We start from the raw sequence: 17,676 nt of genomic DNA, 5'->3' as shown, positions 1-17,676 counted from the left end.
TTCCCTCTCTCAGCGGTGTCAGAAATGATCACCATGCTGGACAGAGCAGGCCACCTGATTTCTCTGAGCGCTCATTCATTCCTGAAAGCTTTCTTTCGGCTGTTACAACAGTGACCCTGCTTAGAGGTCAGAGATAAAGATGCTGTACCATCAAAGGATGCTCAGTAAGTCTGGAAAGGGGAGGCTTTCTCAGAGTGTGAGGTGATATAAGGGTCTGCATGTCTGGCCCTAGGGAGAAATCACATTCTCCATCTCGGGGACACGTGACCTTCAGGATCTGCATGTGAGGGCCTAGAAGTCCTAATGGCTCATAAGTGACAGTTGGGATTAGAGGGTTACACTCAGCACCAAGGAAAGAATTCACCCAAGCAAAAGCCGTTGGATTAGCATAAGCTGTTTTATGAGAAAACTTTAATGTCCTCCTAAAAAAAATTTTAAATAGTAAGACATAGGCATATAAATATTTTGTATGTTTAAGCAATAATAATAATTCAGTAGAAGAAAATTTTCCAAATACTTTTGAACATATCTAGACAATTGCCATTCATCAGGGATAACAGGAATTATCATCTAGAATGCTGAATTCCACTAGCAATCATAAAACTCGTAGAATTAGGTATCCCTGACTTGGAAGCTATTGGGCTTATGCTCACTGTAAAAGAAAACCTTGCTGGGGACCTACAGCCTTCACTTGTAACTCTAATCCAAGGTAGAAGGACAACTGAAGACCGTTGATGTCAGAGAGTGACATTCAAATTATTCTGACTGGTGAATGTCTAAATCATCAGGGTAACTGACTATTCTCTGCTTGAACATACAAAAACATCAGGCCCTAAAAGGCAAGAGATTCTTTCCCCAAACTCCCAAATTTTGCGTATTGAAAATGCACTTTTTCTTCATACTGCCCAGTCGTTACATACTCTTTCCCCCCAAAACAATGGTTCATTTGAAAGTAGCAATATTGACTCCTCTGAGACTTTGCTACCCTCCTCTCCTTGTCCCCATCGATGGTGAGTGACATCCCACAGGTGTTGGCGATATAGTTAAAATCCTGGGAAGCTGTGAAGGTAGCTTGGCAAGTAATAAATTCAGTGACAACCGTCGAGGATTCCTCTGAGGAGGTAAGTAGTGTGTCGTTTAATGGTATCTCACTAATGGCCTGGCTGGAAAAAACCCAAACCTAAACTGAGTGAGAAGAGGAGGTGTGGGTGCTGCAAGGCAAACCCTGCAGGAACACTGATCACAATGTCAGGGGTCAGGGCATATCCTTAGCAGTAAATAAGACCCCAAAAAGCAGAGTCAACTCATGACTAAACGTCTCAGAGGAGGAGGCAAAGAGAAACTACAGCACATACCGGATCTAAGGTGAAAAGCAAGACCTCCAATGAGTCACGTGGTAAGGAGCTAAAAGGATTTGACTTCAGCCAGGAAGAGGCGTAGAAGATGAGTTCACCACTTATGAGATTATGGACGAGGGATTCACCTCAATGCAACAGGGAAAGGAGAGGAAAAATGATAAGGAATTACTTCCTATAAGTTAAGAGAGCATTAATTTCTCCTTCTAGCTAGCAGGACATTAACCAACAACTTAATGACCTGAAAACCTTGATGTTGCCTCCAAAATTACTCCCAGAAATTAATTTATGAGAGACAAAACCTTCTGTTGTAACCAAAACCACCTCTTTGCTAACAGGCAGGGCTGGCTTCACTGGCAATCTCACAGGGCCCCATGCTTAGAAGGATCCCAAGCCCAGCTTTATTGTTCATTACTTTTCAACTACTTGAAATATTATACGTTTATTCCCTCCCCACCCACCCCCTTCTTTTCAGTCTCTGTTCTCATGAGAATGTAAAATTGATAAAGGCAGAGAGTGTGCCTCCACTAATAATATAACAGGAGTTCTATTTGAAAACCTATGGCCAACTGATTCCACTGGGTCCACATAGTCCCATTATATCCCCAGTACTCAGAACCTTGGCACATAACACTCACTAGATAAATAATTGTTGAATTAACGAGTAAATATTATGCCTAGAGCTGCTATACCCATCCTGTGACCCTCAAGGAATTTCGTGATATGTGGTGGAAGACAGAGCAGGAAGAACCCAGCTCCCCTGTGAAGACCCTGAGTGGTGGAATCCATCAATCATGTGCAGTCCTGCCTCCTACTTGTCATGTGAGAAAATAAGTTGTTTAAGTCACTTTAATTTGGATTTGCTACATACTCGCAGCTAAAAGTATCCTAACTGATGAATAATTCTACAAAATTTTGACATTTTAAATTCTGAAATATATCACCCAAGAACATTTTTTTATTTTCCATTTCTCACATGATCTGGATAAATTTAGCTAAATGGGTTTGTGATTTTTTAGGATTAATTTAATAATACTAATCATATCATTTACCTACCAGGACCCATTATCATAGGCATTTGAATTCCCCCCATTTAGATACTGATGCAAAAATAATTTCCTCGTGCAACCAGACAAAACTGAATTATAAAATTTACAATGATTAAAAAGATGAAAACAGTAACACACACACACACACACACACACACACACACACACACACACACGAGCCAAAACCTTGCTTTCCAGAATACTTGACTTTGAACATCTTTCTGATAAAAGTGTTTGCAACCACTTAGAAACATTCAAGTAGAAAATGCTTCTGGAAGTTGACTCTATGAGAGAACAGGATGTGTTACAGAGATCTGCTAAAGTCTAAATAAGTGTCATGTTGCCTCTTCAAGAAACAGCTCCTATATCCTCAGACATATTAAGCTATTTTCTAAGAATGAAATAGTTCAGTTGTAACTACTTCCCTGCGAATTCACTTTTAATGAAGTGTTAGCATATTACCACCACTCAGAATTAGTTCTTTATTTATTGAGTGCTTACTTTGCATCGGACGTTAAGGCACTGGGGAGATATATATGAATAAGATATAGCTTCTATTCTCAAGGGGTTTAGCTTAGAGAGAAAGGCCTCTTGAAAGCTCATATAGTAGTATGGATCATAATAGGTGCCCAATTCAGAGGCCTATGGAGTCCTCTGCAAACTTCCTCACTCACACTCTGGATGGTGTGGGCGGACAGTGAACTAGAGTCCCAGGATCTGCAGACAGAGAGCACCAGTCACATTGTAATCTCTGTTTATGTAAATGGTGCCCCCTAGAGTGGGGCAGTGCCCAGCCTGCATGTCCTAGAACAAGGCGCCAATCCATTCCAACTATACCTAACCTTGTCACCATAGATACATTTGGAAACTGTGACCAATTTATTCCACTGACTCTCACACTATTGTTAATTCTGGATCAGAAAGCCTCTCTAGCCCTCTTCTTTCTCCCTTAGTCTTTTCTAATATTGCTCTATACCTCTTACTCTGTGTTATGAGTTGAATTGTGACCCACCCTCTCAAAAAAAAGATGTTTGAAGTCCGAACACCCCGTCACTCAGAATATGACCTTACTTGGAAATAGGGCCACTGCTGATGTACTTAGTTAAGATGAGGTCATACTGGAGGTGGGTGGGTTCCTAATTCAATATGACTGGTTTCCTTATAAAAAGGACACCATGTGAACAGAAACACAGGGAGAACACCATGCGCAGGTGACAGCAGAGATTAGGGCAATGTATCTACAAGACAAGTAATACGAGAGACTGCCAGCAAACCACCAGGAGGTAGGAGAGAGATATGGAACAGATTCTCCCTTGTGGCCCTCAGTGGGATGCGACCCTGCCAACATCTTGGCCTTGGCCTTCTAGCTTCCAGAACTGTGAGACAATAAATTTCTGTTGTTTAAGCCACCCAGTTGGTAGTGTTTAATTATGCATCCCTAGCAAACTAATACACCCCATCTGTTGCTTCCATTATCATTAAAAAAAATACAACTTTTAGCTGAAGCCTCTAGAACCCCCATTCGTGTTAAATACACTTCCCAACATCTTTGTTTTCTTCACCAAACAATCTCTCTATTTCTGCCACTCTCTTGAGGATGGTGCGTCCATGTGGCCCTTTAGAGTCATCAAGTACTAGGCTGGCTTTCTTCTCTCCCTGTTGCTATTTCCAGAGTGCTGCTTTCCCAATATGGTGTAAAATTCTTTCTTGCTCTGCAGATGAAGCCATGGTATATCTTCTGCCTTCCCCCCACCCCCCACTGTTATCTTCCAACCATGCCATCATATTCATAGACACATTTGACACCTGCTTCAAATTCTTCATCTTTATCTCTAGTCCTGCCATCGTCTTGGGCATGTTTGATGGCCACATGAACAAGCCACCAAACTCCTCAGCCCGGTGACTCCTGGCTCTCCTCAAACCCAGGGGCCACTGTCCCCTACTTCATTCATTGGTAGGCAGGTGCCTTCGGCACCTTGTCTCACCTGGATCTGTTCTACCTCAGAATCCTTAAATTCTAATACTGCACTCTCAAGCCACAACCTCCTGGCCTTCATTTTTCTCATGGTCTCGTTCCTGCCAAACTTGTCTCTCGTTTTGGCTGCCTAGAGATCTCTAAGCTCTCAATACCTCCACATTCTCACAAGTGATGAGCCCCTTCCTGGCTTTACTTTCCCACCTAGACCAGACCTCTTCATGGATCACCAATCTGTCTTCCGTAAAGGAAGAGCATAAAAGCATAGATGGTTCTGGGGATATATTGTCAGAAAGAGAGGGGGAGGGGGAGGGGGAGGGGGAGGGGGAGAGGGAGAGGGAGAGGGAGAGAGAGAGAGAGAGAGAGAGAGAGAGAGAGAGAGAGATGGAGGGGAGTGGTAGAATGCTAATGGCAAGGTTAATTGGGCCACTCTTATCTTTTTTCATTTATTTCAGAATGTAATTTATTTAAGAATGTTATATTATTCATTTGCTTGTAGTTCTTTAACTGTTCCCCCTCAGTTATAGAACAGACAAATCAAGCTCCTTAGACTGGCTTCCTTGGCCAGTAATAATTTGATCTTGTCTACCTCTCCAGAATAATTTCCCAGCACTTCCTACCTCTTACATTTAAAGCCTTACTGCTTTTGGATATGCTTCTGCCTAATCTTTTCTTCTCTTCCTCATGTAATCCTTTAAGGAGGTCCCTCTCACCCCCCTTTTCTGGTGAATTCCTAAGCATCCTTTAAAACTCATTGAAGACCTGACATCACTTTTTTATGCTTCCTGTGGATAGAATTTATGAGTCCTGTTGATAAAAGACGTTTTCACTTTGTACACAATTTCTACAATTGCACTTTTTTTTATTTTTGTTTTTTCCCCATGAGTCTTCACCTCAGCATTACCGACGCTTTGGGCCAGTTAATTGTTCATTGTGGATGGTTGTTCTACATGTTGTAGGATGCTTAGTAGCATCTCTGGCCTCTACCCACCAGATTGCAGTAGCATCTCTTCAAATTGTGACAACCAAAAAACGTCTCCAGACATTGCCAAATGTCCCCTGAAGGACAAAATCACCCCCAGTTATAGTGGAAGCCACTCCAGGGTTGTACCTTGTCTTTTTCATCTTATGAAACTCAGAGACTAGCAGAGTACTTGGCTCCTAACATACACTCAGCCAGTGTTTCATGAATTGATCTGAACCACAGAATGTATGACACCGCTCCAGAAAATGCTGCAGACAGCCCAGGCAGTGTGAATAGCATTCTTCCAGTTATTTCTAAATAAAGATATTTTCTAGTTAACAATGATGTTACACTACTAAGAAAGACAAAGAAATTCTGGGTTTTCTTTCTAAAAGCAAAGGGCATATTTGAAAAAGTTTTCTGAGCACTGTGGCCCAAGGCTATTTTTGACTGCGTAGCTCTGGAAGCCATGTGGGCTCCCTCCCCGCTGCCTGCTTCCTGGCCCTGGTGGAGCCCTTTCTGCCCATCCCTACTTCCCTGCTGGTTTCATTCAGCAGTTCACACACACACACACACACACACACACACACACACACACACACGCTCAAGGGGAGAGCCCCTCAGTAGGTGCTTGCAGATGCTCCGAACCAAACTCGAAGCAAAGTTGTGTGGCTCCCATGGCTGACCGCCAAGTCCATTGTCTGTTTCCTGTGCCAGAGCATTTGGCTCCTGTTTACTGCGCTTTTATCTGCATTTATCTTTTCAACCAAATGAATTTAAATTATGTCTTTATCTTTTACTACTGAGGCGGCCTAAATCCCCTTTCTATCTTAATATGACTTCCTAGTAAAGCCCATTTTCTTCCCTAAGAGAGGGCTATAAATATTGTGAGATGGGAAATAGACCACTTCTAGGAAAGCTGAGAGAGCCCAGCCTGGTGCATGTGGGAACGGTTCTGACTTCCCAGCACCATAGGGTCGGACTCAAAGAGGATATTTCATACTTAAAGTAAAAGGTATCTTACGGCTTGTTTCACACCTGCCAAATGGCAGGCCGTGCATTCTTCTGTTTGCATAATAAATTATGGAAAAGCAAAGAGACACTGGAGAACTCAGCAGGGTAAAACCAAATGGAGATTTTTTTTTAAGGAGGGCCCAGCTCAAAGGGGCCCATGAGGGGATCGAACTGGCAACCTTGGTGTTAGTAGCAATGTGCTCTAACCAACTGAGCCAACCGGCCACCCAGATTTTTTGTTCTCCTTAAAACAACTGTACAAATGAGAAGATAAATTATTTGTTACCAGCTGATGGACCAATGTGACAGAACAGTGTGATTTTCACTCAACTGTGCTTGCTGTGGCTTTCTCTTTGTGAAAATATGAAGAATTAATTTTGGGGCCCTTATGTTTAAAACTATTATGTCAAACACTGTAGGATAAATGTATCTCAGTTTCCACTCCCAACTCCTTTTCCCTTGTTCTGCCTCTAACTTAGGAGCTGCCAAAACAAAAACCAACCAAGCAACCAACCAAACAAAAAAAGACCTCGCTTTCCCAGCTTCTCTTGAAGCTTGCATGGGCATGCCACCTGTTTTTGCCCAATGGGACATACAAAGAGTTTTGGCGGGGGATTCTGGGAAAGTGTTTGCTTTCCTGATAAAAAAAAGTCAGATATTTCTTGTGCTGCTCCCTTCTCCGTCTTCCCGCTCTGAATGGACACATTTCCTCGAGCTACAGACACCATCTTGAGACTGTGAAGCTTCTCTTCTCTCGGGGCAGCTCCGTCATTCTACTATGTGAGGAGAATAAACCTGTTTCTCTAAATCTAGTAGACAACTGTTTTGTTGTTTGCTGCCAAAAGTATAATAAAAATAGCTGTGTCTATACTCTTGTCAAGTCACTATGAAAATAAATGTGTTTGTTATAACCATTTTTTCTTTCCTATGCACTCTCATCAGAAATCCATCAGGATACAGTATGGTTCACCCGAAATCTACCTGGCTTTAAGCATTAGTCTAAGCCAAGGGTGACGTGATAGCTTAGGTTTGTTCCAGAAGATAGATTGAAAACCTAGGTCATAGTCTTTGGATGCCTGGCTTTCTTACAGGTAACATTTACTGAGTACTTACAATGTACTAAGCACGCTTTAAGTGCTGCTTTCAATGAATTAACTCACTTAATGTTCTTAACAACCCTATGAGGTAGGATCATACTCATTTAAAGTTGAGGCAATACAGATACAGAATGACTAACTTGGTTCCCCAGCTAATAAGTAGTAGATGATGATTATCTGTTTGGCTCAGACTTTCTGAACCTATAGAGTACATACATTGAAGAGTATGTGCCTTAAAGAAAAAAAAGCACTGCCAATCTAGATATGTTGGGAAACAGATGAATTCCTATTTGCATCTTCGAAAGAAATCAGTTACTATCCTGTAAGATAAAACCGGCTGTAAAGGGAAAGGTGATTCTGCCTGTATCATTCAGAGAATTCATTCAAATAAAATAACATTAAAAACTATTATGAATAAAAATTATAACCACTAAATTTTGTTATGGGATTATCATATGTCAAGCACTTAGCTAAGCATTTTTATGGATCTTTTTACTTAATCCTCAGAAGAATACAGAGAAAAGGAGACAGATACTCTGCTGGCAGCCCCAAAGCCATTGTTTCCCCCTCGTCCATGCTGTTTTAGCCCCAATATTTTTTACTGTGTTTACCACTCCAGTTGCCAAGAGCTCAGCGAAGTTGATTCCTTGCCCACCCACAGGGGAGCAATCATGATTGGTCTCTGTCAATAATCCCCTTTGCTAGCTGTTGATTCAAGGTAGGCATATTCTACCTTGAGAAGCTGTAAACCAGAAGAAATCAGAGGAAATCTTCTGAGGCTTTCTGGGAAACATTTCCCTCACTAGTCAAAACAAGCACCAGGAGAAAATGGCCATGTCATGCCCGTAACTGGAGCAGTCATCTTGGGACCACTGAGTTGAGAAGCTAAGCACCAAACCAATTTGCTAAGCATGGCAGAGAAAAACAGGTAGAAAGAAACTGGGTCCCCAGCGACAGTATGAACTGCTGGGTTAACCTCAATCTGCCTTCCCTCTGGATTTCTTGTTCTACGAAATAACACATTCTTTGTTTTTTTAAAGTGTGCTAAGTAGGTTATTCCATTTTAGAGTTGAGGAAACTGAGGCATGGGGTGTGGAAACCAGAATTCAAATCTAAGCAGTCTCCTTGCAGAGCATGAGGTGTTTGCTTTAAAAAACAAAACAAAACACCATCACCAGCAGCACCTCCCAAACCTCCCGGGTTTCGCCTGTTAGCCACAAAGCCCACTTTTGTTTCAAATACCCAAGTAAGGAATGCTCAGACGTGAATTTCTGAGCAATCATCTGTTATCGACCAAGTTATATTCAGACTGACAGACCACAAAATGGCTTGAGAAGAAAGTTTGTCTTCTTCAAATTAGAATGAGATCTAAGGAACTGATGACATGCCTGTTAGGTGAGACAATGGCATTCATAAGAAGTAATGGGGATAAAGGTGTAAAGGAGAATTGGGCAGCAATTCAATGCCTACCTGCCACCACGTCATTCTCTCACATGCCTCAGATCCTTCTAAACAAAGCTCCTTGCCTTTCCCCAAACACAGGAAACTTTTCATCTCGGTCCTTGCTCAATTATTTTTTCTGGTATCAGGCTCTGCCCACAGTTTGCCAATCTAAACCTTACCCCTTCTGCAGGACTCCATTTTAATACCACCCTACCGCCCATATCCTCCCATCCCAGTGGGTTTCTCTCGCCATTTCATTCCTCTAGCATTTTGTCTGTAGCATATGTGTATGTAGACATTTATTTTGTTACACTGCTTGATATTATTTTTATTTGTAAATATAACTATATGCCTGGCTTTCTTGCTCAGATTCTAGATGGACTGAAGACAAAATCTGTGTTTTATTCATCATTATCACCTCCAGTGTCTACCAAGGGCCTTCCACTAGGTACCTCAGAGAGGGATTTGAGCGTTTTAAAAAATCCACTTCATGAATCCTATAGCATTAATATAGTATCTTTATGAATAAATACTCAACTTAGTCCTTCTAAATTGAAGCCATACATTCTTTTGTAATTAAGACTTTTAAACTGTCATTTTTGTTTTCATTTTAGAGATATATAAAAAAAGGGTAATTTTAGAAAATATTACCCCATATAAAATTAGGATTTTCAAAGGATTTTCCCAGGATGTATGCTATCTTCCCCCGCCCCCTCGCCCCCTCTTTCTTGCCCTCTTGTTCCTCCATTCAGTGATATAGAAAAAGGATACAGGTACTGAGTGGTAAGTAGGAAAACAAAAAAGTCCTTTAAGGGCTATGCTAGGGCAGGTGGTAGAAATCAACTCTCTCCTGAGAGTAACTCCCTGACAGCACAAAGAGGTTGAGAGAAGTACTCTATGGTCATGGAAAATCACTGAAGGAGCCGGGGCCCTGATTTCAAACTTGGACAGATAAAGCTTTACAGCCTAATAAAGTAGGCTGTCTAAGAGAGAGACCCAGATCACTGCAGTTAACACGAGCCACACGGCAAAGTAAGAAGAGACTAGCAACTGACGATGACTAGAGCCAATTTGACCATAAAAAGCAACTTTTTTAAAAAACAATGACCATCAGTTTGGTCACTTTATAAGACATATTAAATTTGCTTATATTTTCACAGCACCACAGCATTTTTCCGTTTGGGATTAACATTTCTCCTGGAGTCAGTGACCTGATGCTCTCTTATTCCTCTGCTACTGTGGTCTATTCCTATTTACATTGCTGGATGGCCGACTTTGAACTAGAAAGCAGTAGGGAGGAACCAACCCTCAAAAACTTAAATACCCTGTGTGTGACAGAGGTGTGCTATGCATTCTTCACAGTCCCCAGCACAATCCATTGACATGAGTGTCAAGCCTCCATTTTACCGATGAGATTGGACCTGTGAGTTCATGAGCTTTCACCACACCATGAATCACGTGCTTGAGGCACTGGGGACTCTGGGTAGAGGAGGCGAAGACCTGATCATGTGACGAGTGTTCATTTACTGAGCAGGGTGATTCTATATACAAATGACTGAAAACTTTCCATTTCTGCGTTTGCGTTTGAAAAAGGGCAAAGAAAGTAGTTCTTACCAAATGTGTACGCCTTATGGCAAAATCAGTAAGTGACCAATGCTAAAAAAAATATTTAACCCAAGTCAACAAATAAATGCGATTGGGATGGATACTGTTGGCCTTCAGATTTTCAGCAAACTCAAAGATGCAAATGGAAGGCCTTTGGGCAATATTTACCCTTGTTAATAATGATGCCCAAAGGATGATATAGATCGATTATAAGGCTGACCACCTAGAACAGAAGGCATCCAAAGGAGGTCTTCGAGACCTACCTCCAAACTGGATAAGCTTGAGGAGCCCCATATAAATCCATCACTTAAGTATACACTATGAGAAAAATCATTATTTCTGTAAAGGGGTGAGATGGGGAAATCATAATTTTTTCATTTACTTGAGATCTTTTAGGTGGGAAATAAGAAACATGGATAAAAGTAAACAGTGTATGTGCTCCATCTAAAATCCTTCAACAATATTGAGAATAAATGAATTATGATGAAATTTGGGGAGGGCTGTTGCGGCTTAGAGAAGCTAGAATTTGATGTGTTCAGTTAAATCACCAAGTCAATGGATGAAGAAATCAGGGACTCAGAATTTTAAAGTATGACAAGATATTGAAAATTATTAATTCAACTCCTAATCTTATATACTTGGATACTACAGTCCGGAGATGGCTTTAGAACATCAGATTCTTGATACCCAGGCCAGTGTTCTACTACCAGTTTATGTTGTTTGATAATACATCAGTTATAATAAGTTATGAAAATATAATGTAATATAATATAACTGTATGCTTACTCTCCAAAAGTGGTTGTACATTAGAACAAAAGTTACTTCAAGCTTCCCCAGGGCCAGATCAGAGCAAATCTGGTATTACATGTAAACATGTATTATAAATACCAAAATAAGTTTATTCTAAGGCAACTCTAAAACAAATTTTAGCATCATCAAGTGTATAGAAAATATGCCAGAAGACAGAATCCTAATATTTTCCACTAAAATAGTGGTCCCTCCACAATGGAAATATAATGTACAGTTTTATTTACTCTTGCTTAAGAAAAAATAAAACAAACCTAGAGAATTATGCAGATCATGTGTAAACACAAGTATGGTTATTCTCATAATTCTCAATTCCTCATCAGAAGAGGAGGACTCCTTCAAATCGAGTGAGTGAAAGACAAATAGAAGGAAGTATTACTTTACTCAGAAAATAATAAACGTATGGAGCTCATTACCACAAAGGAGGTACAGGCAAGGAATATAAATGAATTCATAAAGGTTTTGACCAAATTTATGAATGTCAGAGCTATAAATGGCCACTGAGAGTACACCTAACCTTTAAGGTTAATGTCAGGGAGGAAAACTCTGTCTTTTCCTGGCAAATCCCTCGAGGCCTCTGTTGTCAACACCATATTGGGTGGGATGGAACCCCAGGCTTGCCTGGCAGAGCTGGTCCCAAGTTCCTGTTAGCTAATGGGTGTCTGGGCCTGATGAACATTCATCTCCTCGATAGAAGTATAAATGAAAAATGTTCCAGGTTCAACAGGAAGCTTAATGAAATGCTGCTGTTGGACTTCATTACTTATGTAATCAGAGTTAAAGAAGAGGACATTTTCCAGTTTGGGGAATCAGAAGGAAGCCAAGCTTGAAATCACTGAACAGGCCCTGGTGCCAGTGACCTACCTTTCTGCGCTTAGCCTTCTCACATGTAGAAAGGGCAGGACCACACTGGGCGACAGGCATTCTGCTGGGACAGCCAGATGAAAACTTGGTACGCTAGAAAACAAACAAACAAAATTATATGATTATGGAAGCTATAGCCAGCTGTAGGCAAATCTCAGTCGTTTGGGGAGATGCTTTGAATGTGACATGAAGACAGAGTGAAACCTTGCTTTATTTTTCTGGAGAGAATTGTTAAGAATATTTAAAAAGTACTCAAGACCCAAATCAAATGTCAACTCCTCAAGGCAGAGTTTCTTTCTCCTCTAAGTTTCCAGAAAATTCTTGTCATGTCTCAATTAGAGTATTCATATTACTATTTGTCTGCTTACGTCTGCCTTCGTTTAACCGTGAGCTCCTCTGAGACACAGGCCTTTCTTATTCCTCTCTGCATATTGATCATAATTCCTGGTATACAGTTGGCAAACAATAGTTGTTGAATAAATTTCTTAATGTGTGACTAATCCTGTGTCTTCATTTTAAAACAGAGGAAAAGAAATGATCTGTAAGTGAACTACAAAATGCAATAAACTGATAGTGATTGAGGTACAAAATCAAGACCGACCCTTAGCTTTCCTAATTTCTAGACTCTATTTCCTAATTTCCAGTCTCTAACTCCTTTAATTTGGAAATAATAGAACATTGGTTCTAATTGTATGAGAAATAAAAATACATGAATTATAGGGCAGTGAAATCTTTACAAAGTGCATATACTTGAAATCCTAAAACCACAGTCCTAAAAGTACAGTTGTACTCTTTTAAAGTAAGATGAGTATAATATAATATTTAGCCATAACACCAAATTTTAGGTAAGTACAAGATTTGAGAGACTGATCGCCACCATCATCTCCTTCGAAGAGAAATCCTCTAACCTCATTATTTGCAGAATTCGATAAAATGATCAAAATGAATGTAAAAATGCAGACCTCATGGTCAGTCCATGAAATAAATCAACAGTTGTAGATATTTAGATCTTTTAAACATCTAGAAAGATTTCCCCTCTCACTCATAATGTTAGAAAGGTAGAGAGGAAATTAAATAAGTAGGCATGCCAACAATGTATAAAAAGAGTTATATACTACGGCCAAGTGGTGTTTATCCTAGGTATGCACAGCTGGTTCAACATTCAAAAATCAATTAATGTAACCCATCACATCATCAGGCTGAAGGGAAAAACAACAACATTCATATCGATAAATGCATAAAAAGCATTCAGTAAAATCCAATACCTATTCATGATAAAAACTCTCAGTAAACTAGGATTAGAGGGAACTTCCTCAACTTGATAAAGAGTATCTACAAAATACCTCCAGCTAACGTTATACTTAATAGTAAGAAATTAGAAGCTTTCTCCCTAAGATCAGGAACAAAGCAAGAATGTCCCCTCTCACCATTTCTCTTCAACATGGTACTGGGATTCCTAGCTAATACAATAAAACAAGAAAAAAAAAGGTATACAAATTGGGAAAGAAGAAATAAAACTGTTTTTGTTCATAGATGATAATGATCATCTACACAGAAAATCTGAAAGAATCAACAACAACAAAAAATTCTGGAACTAATAAACAATTATAGCAAAGTCACAGAATACAAGGTTAATATACAAAAGTCAATCACTTTCCTGCATACCAGCAATGAACAGGTGGACTTTGAAATTAGAAACAATACACCATGAACAATAGAACCCAAAAAAGATGCGATACTTAGGTAGAACAGCAATAAAATATGAACAAGAACTATATGAGGAAAACTACAAAACTCTGATGAATGAAATCAAAGAATTAAATAAATGAAGAGATTCTATGCTCATTGATAGGAAGACTCAATATTGTCAAGATGTCAGTTTTTCCCAACTTGATCTATAGATTCAGTGCAACAATAATCAAAATCCCAGCAAGTTATTTGATGGATATCAACAAACTGATTCTAAAGTTTACATGTAGAAGCAAAGGACCCAGAACAGCCAACACAGTTTGAAGAAGAACAAAGATGGAAGACTGTCACTACCCAACTTCAAGACTTTCTATAAAGCTGTAATAATCAAGACACTATGGTATTGCTGAAAGAACAGATAGATCAATGGAACAGAATAGAGAGCCCAGAAATAGACCCTCATAAATATGGTAAACTGATCTTTGACAAAGGAGCAAGTATAAAACAACGGGGCAATAAACTGTGCTGGAACAACTGGGCAGCCATATGCAACAAGATGAATCTAGATACAGACCTTACACCCTTAATAAAACTAACTCAAAATGGATAATAGAACTATATGTAAAATGCAAAACTATAAAATTCCTAAAAGATAAGACAGAGGAAAATCTAGATGACCTTGGATATGGCAATGCATTTTTAGATACAACACCAAAGGTACAATCCATGAAAAAAAAAAAATTAATAAGCTGGCCTCATTAAAATTGAAAACTTTTGCTCTGTGAAAGAAAATGTCAAGAGAATGAGAAGCTAAACCACAGACTGGAAGAAAATATTTGCAAAAGACACATCTGATACAGGCCTGTTATTCAAAATATACAAAGAATGCTTAAGACAGTAAGAAAACATCAATCTGATTTAAAAAATGGGCCAAATATCTTAATAGACAGCCCACCAAAAAAGGTATGGAAAACTTTTGTTGATGGAAAATAAGAATATGAAAAGATGCTCCAAATCATATGTCATCAGGGAAATGCAAATTAAAACAACAATGAGCTACCACAACACTCCTGTTAAAATGCCTAAAATCCCAAACTCTGACACCAAATGCTGGTGAGGATGTGGAACAACAGGAATTTTCATTCATTGCTGGTGGGAATGCAAAATGACACAACCACTTTTGAAGATGATTAGGTTGTTTCTTACAAAACTAAGCATACTCTTACCATAGCACCCAGCTATCGAATTCCTTGGTATTCATCCAAAGGAGATGAAAACGTGTATCTATAGAAAAACCTGCACTCAGTTGTTTATAGGAGGTTTATTCATAACTGCCAAATCCTGAAAGCAACCAAGATGTCCTTCAGTAGGGGAATGGATAAACTGTGGTACATCCAGACAATGGAATATGATTCAGTGCTGAAAAGAAATGAACTATCAAACCATACAAGACACGGAGGAGCCATAAAGGCATATTTCTATGTGAAAGAAGCTAACATAAAAAGGCCACATATTGTAGGAGTCCAAACACTCTGGAATAGACAAATCTAAGGAGAGAGTAAAAGGATCAATTGTTGCCAGGAATTGTGGGTGGGGAGTGGGAAAGGATGAACAGGCAGAGCACAGAGGATTTTTAGGGCAGTGAAAATGCTCTGCATGGTATTATAATAATGCTGACATATCATTACATATTTGTCCAAACATATACAAAGTACACCAAGAGGAACTGTAATATAAACTCTGGGCTTTAGGCGATTATGATGTGTCATGCAGATTTATCAATTATAACAAAGGTCCCAAAGTGGTGGGGAACGTTGATAAAAGGGGAAGCTATGCATGAGAGGGAGGCGGGGGATAAATGGGAACCTCTGTACTTTCTTCTCATTTGCTGTGAACCGAAAAGGGCTCTAAAAAACTAAAATCCTAAATAAACAAACAAACAAATGTTTATAGGTGTGTGTGTGTGTTCCTTTCCTGACTTAACAGCAGTTGAAAGAATGAGAGTGAAATGGGTCAACAGGCCACTGGACAGCAGCATTTTCTTCAGTGTCCCCATCGCTAGCCCCGCCCTGTCACTCATTGCCTTTGTGAGGGTGACCTCAGGCCAGGTTTACTCAGCACATTGCATTTGGCAGTCGCAGCTCTGGTTGCAAAGCTGACACTTTGCTTCTCTGAATTCTGAAATGCTCACCACCAATACAACGGTCTTTCTTGTCAAGTGCCTGTGGTAAATGTTGATTCACATCTACCCTTCCTCAGCTTATACGTATATGTGGCCAGACTGACTTTGCCACCCTGGGATTTCAGCCTTTTTAATCCCCAGGCCCAAATTCACATTGGTAGTTAATAATATCGTGGCTTATTCTGACCATGCATACACATCTCTTCCACCTCCCTGTATCCTAAACCCATCCTACACTAACCTTATTGTCATTATTTCCTGCTGTCAATCTCATATTGAAATAGGCGACATTGCTCTACTTTGTCATGGTGAAAAGTTTATCCTGCAAATTTTCAGTTTCTTAGGTCTTCCATGAATGGCTGTGCTTATCTCATGTGTGCTTCTAGGCATCTCCAGGGCTCTGCATTTAACTTCGTACTTCTAAAAGCATCTGTACAGAGATAATATTAATGTTATTGCAACAGACAGGCAGAGCCTCATTTCTTTCCGCTTTGACGGAAAATGCCTGTTCGTAGTGAAAATGTGCAGACATTGGCATTTTTGTGAGGTCTGAATGTGTGTGGGTCCACCCATTGGCAGCAGGAATAAAGCACAACTGCTCGTTTGGTTAAAAAAAAAAAAAAAGAAAAAGAAAAAGAAAAGTCAAAATTGACTGGTGATCCACAACCTTTAAAATTTTTTTCCCAAAGGATCCTCAATTCTGATGCTAGGAAAATCTCCTGAGTTCACTCTCAGTCCTGAGCTGGAGTTGCGTTGAAGAGTGGGTGATTTAAAGATCACTTATTCCCCCAAATAACTACTTACCTAGACATGCTGAGTGCATTAAATTTGAGATACAACTGCTGATGCTATTTAAATTTTCTGAAGACCTAATTTACAATTCATAGTAGGAAGGTAGAAAGTAGTAGAAAGATGGTTAGATTGGGAATTAAGTTTCAGTCCCTACTACGGATTGGTTATTCTTAATGCATCCCTAAGCCTCAGTTTACTCCTCTGTATAATGGGGATAAAATCTGCTCTGACAAGATTGTAGACATACGGTTGTTTAAAGCTCTAAAGATAAAAATGCTGCATAGGAATGAACTCTATAAATGTTCCAGTGCTACGGAATCTAAGTTGTTGTTATAATATAAAATAGAAGTCCCTGAAAAAATAACAACTTAAAGGTAACCGATTCCTGGCCCTGGTGGAACCTGCTGCCTGAGTTTTCTTAGTTCATCCAAGTTGAAACTTTAATTTTGTTTTTTGTTAGCTTAATTCTCCTCATGCTTTCTCATTTTTATCCCCAAATATCTCAACCCTAAGCAGAGTTGTCTTACAATAACAAATTATAACGTTTAGGAAGAAAACCCAAACACCTGATGAGAAACAATGGTAACTATTATAAATTTTCCCTCTGTACATTAACAAGAATTTCAGTAGACAATAGTTAGCTCATGGCCATCACATTAGTGTAAGTAACAGAGATGGTTACGCTGAGACAATACTGATTCCTCACTTTACATGTCCACTCAGTGTTTCCAGGAGGCTCCAAGCGATTCCGGGCCTGTCTAATGAGGGTGTCACCTCCCACCAGCCTCCTTCTATGTACGAGTGGATCTTGGGACTGGACACTAAGCTCTTTGCAGTCAG

At 39.7% G+C, this 17,676-nt stretch overlaps 1 protein-coding gene across 2 annotated transcripts in view; it reads right to left on the bottom strand.

The window, feature by feature from the left end:
• The window catches only part of TTC29 (tetratricopeptide repeat domain 29), a 360,428-nt gene that overhangs the window by 282,082 nt on the left and 60,670 nt on the right, over positions 1-17,676 (bottom strand). For both annotated transcript variants that reach the window (XM_019730723.2, XM_074338461.1), the window contains exon 3: positions 12,174-12,266. The gene's annotated coding sequence lies outside the window, so the exon portion shown is untranslated. The remainder of the gene's footprint in view (positions 1-12,173; positions 12,267-17,676) is intronic.

The sequence above is a fragment of the Rhinolophus sinicus genome, linkage group LG07 (assembly GCF_036562045.2).
Source record: "Rhinolophus sinicus isolate RSC01 linkage group LG07, ASM3656204v1, whole genome shotgun sequence".
In the NCBI taxonomy this organism is placed as follows: Eukaryota; Metazoa; Chordata; class Mammalia; order Chiroptera; family Rhinolophidae; genus Rhinolophus; species Rhinolophus sinicus.
The sequence above is the reverse complement of the archived record's forward strand: the minus strand, read 5'-3'. Positions and strand labels throughout refer to the sequence as shown.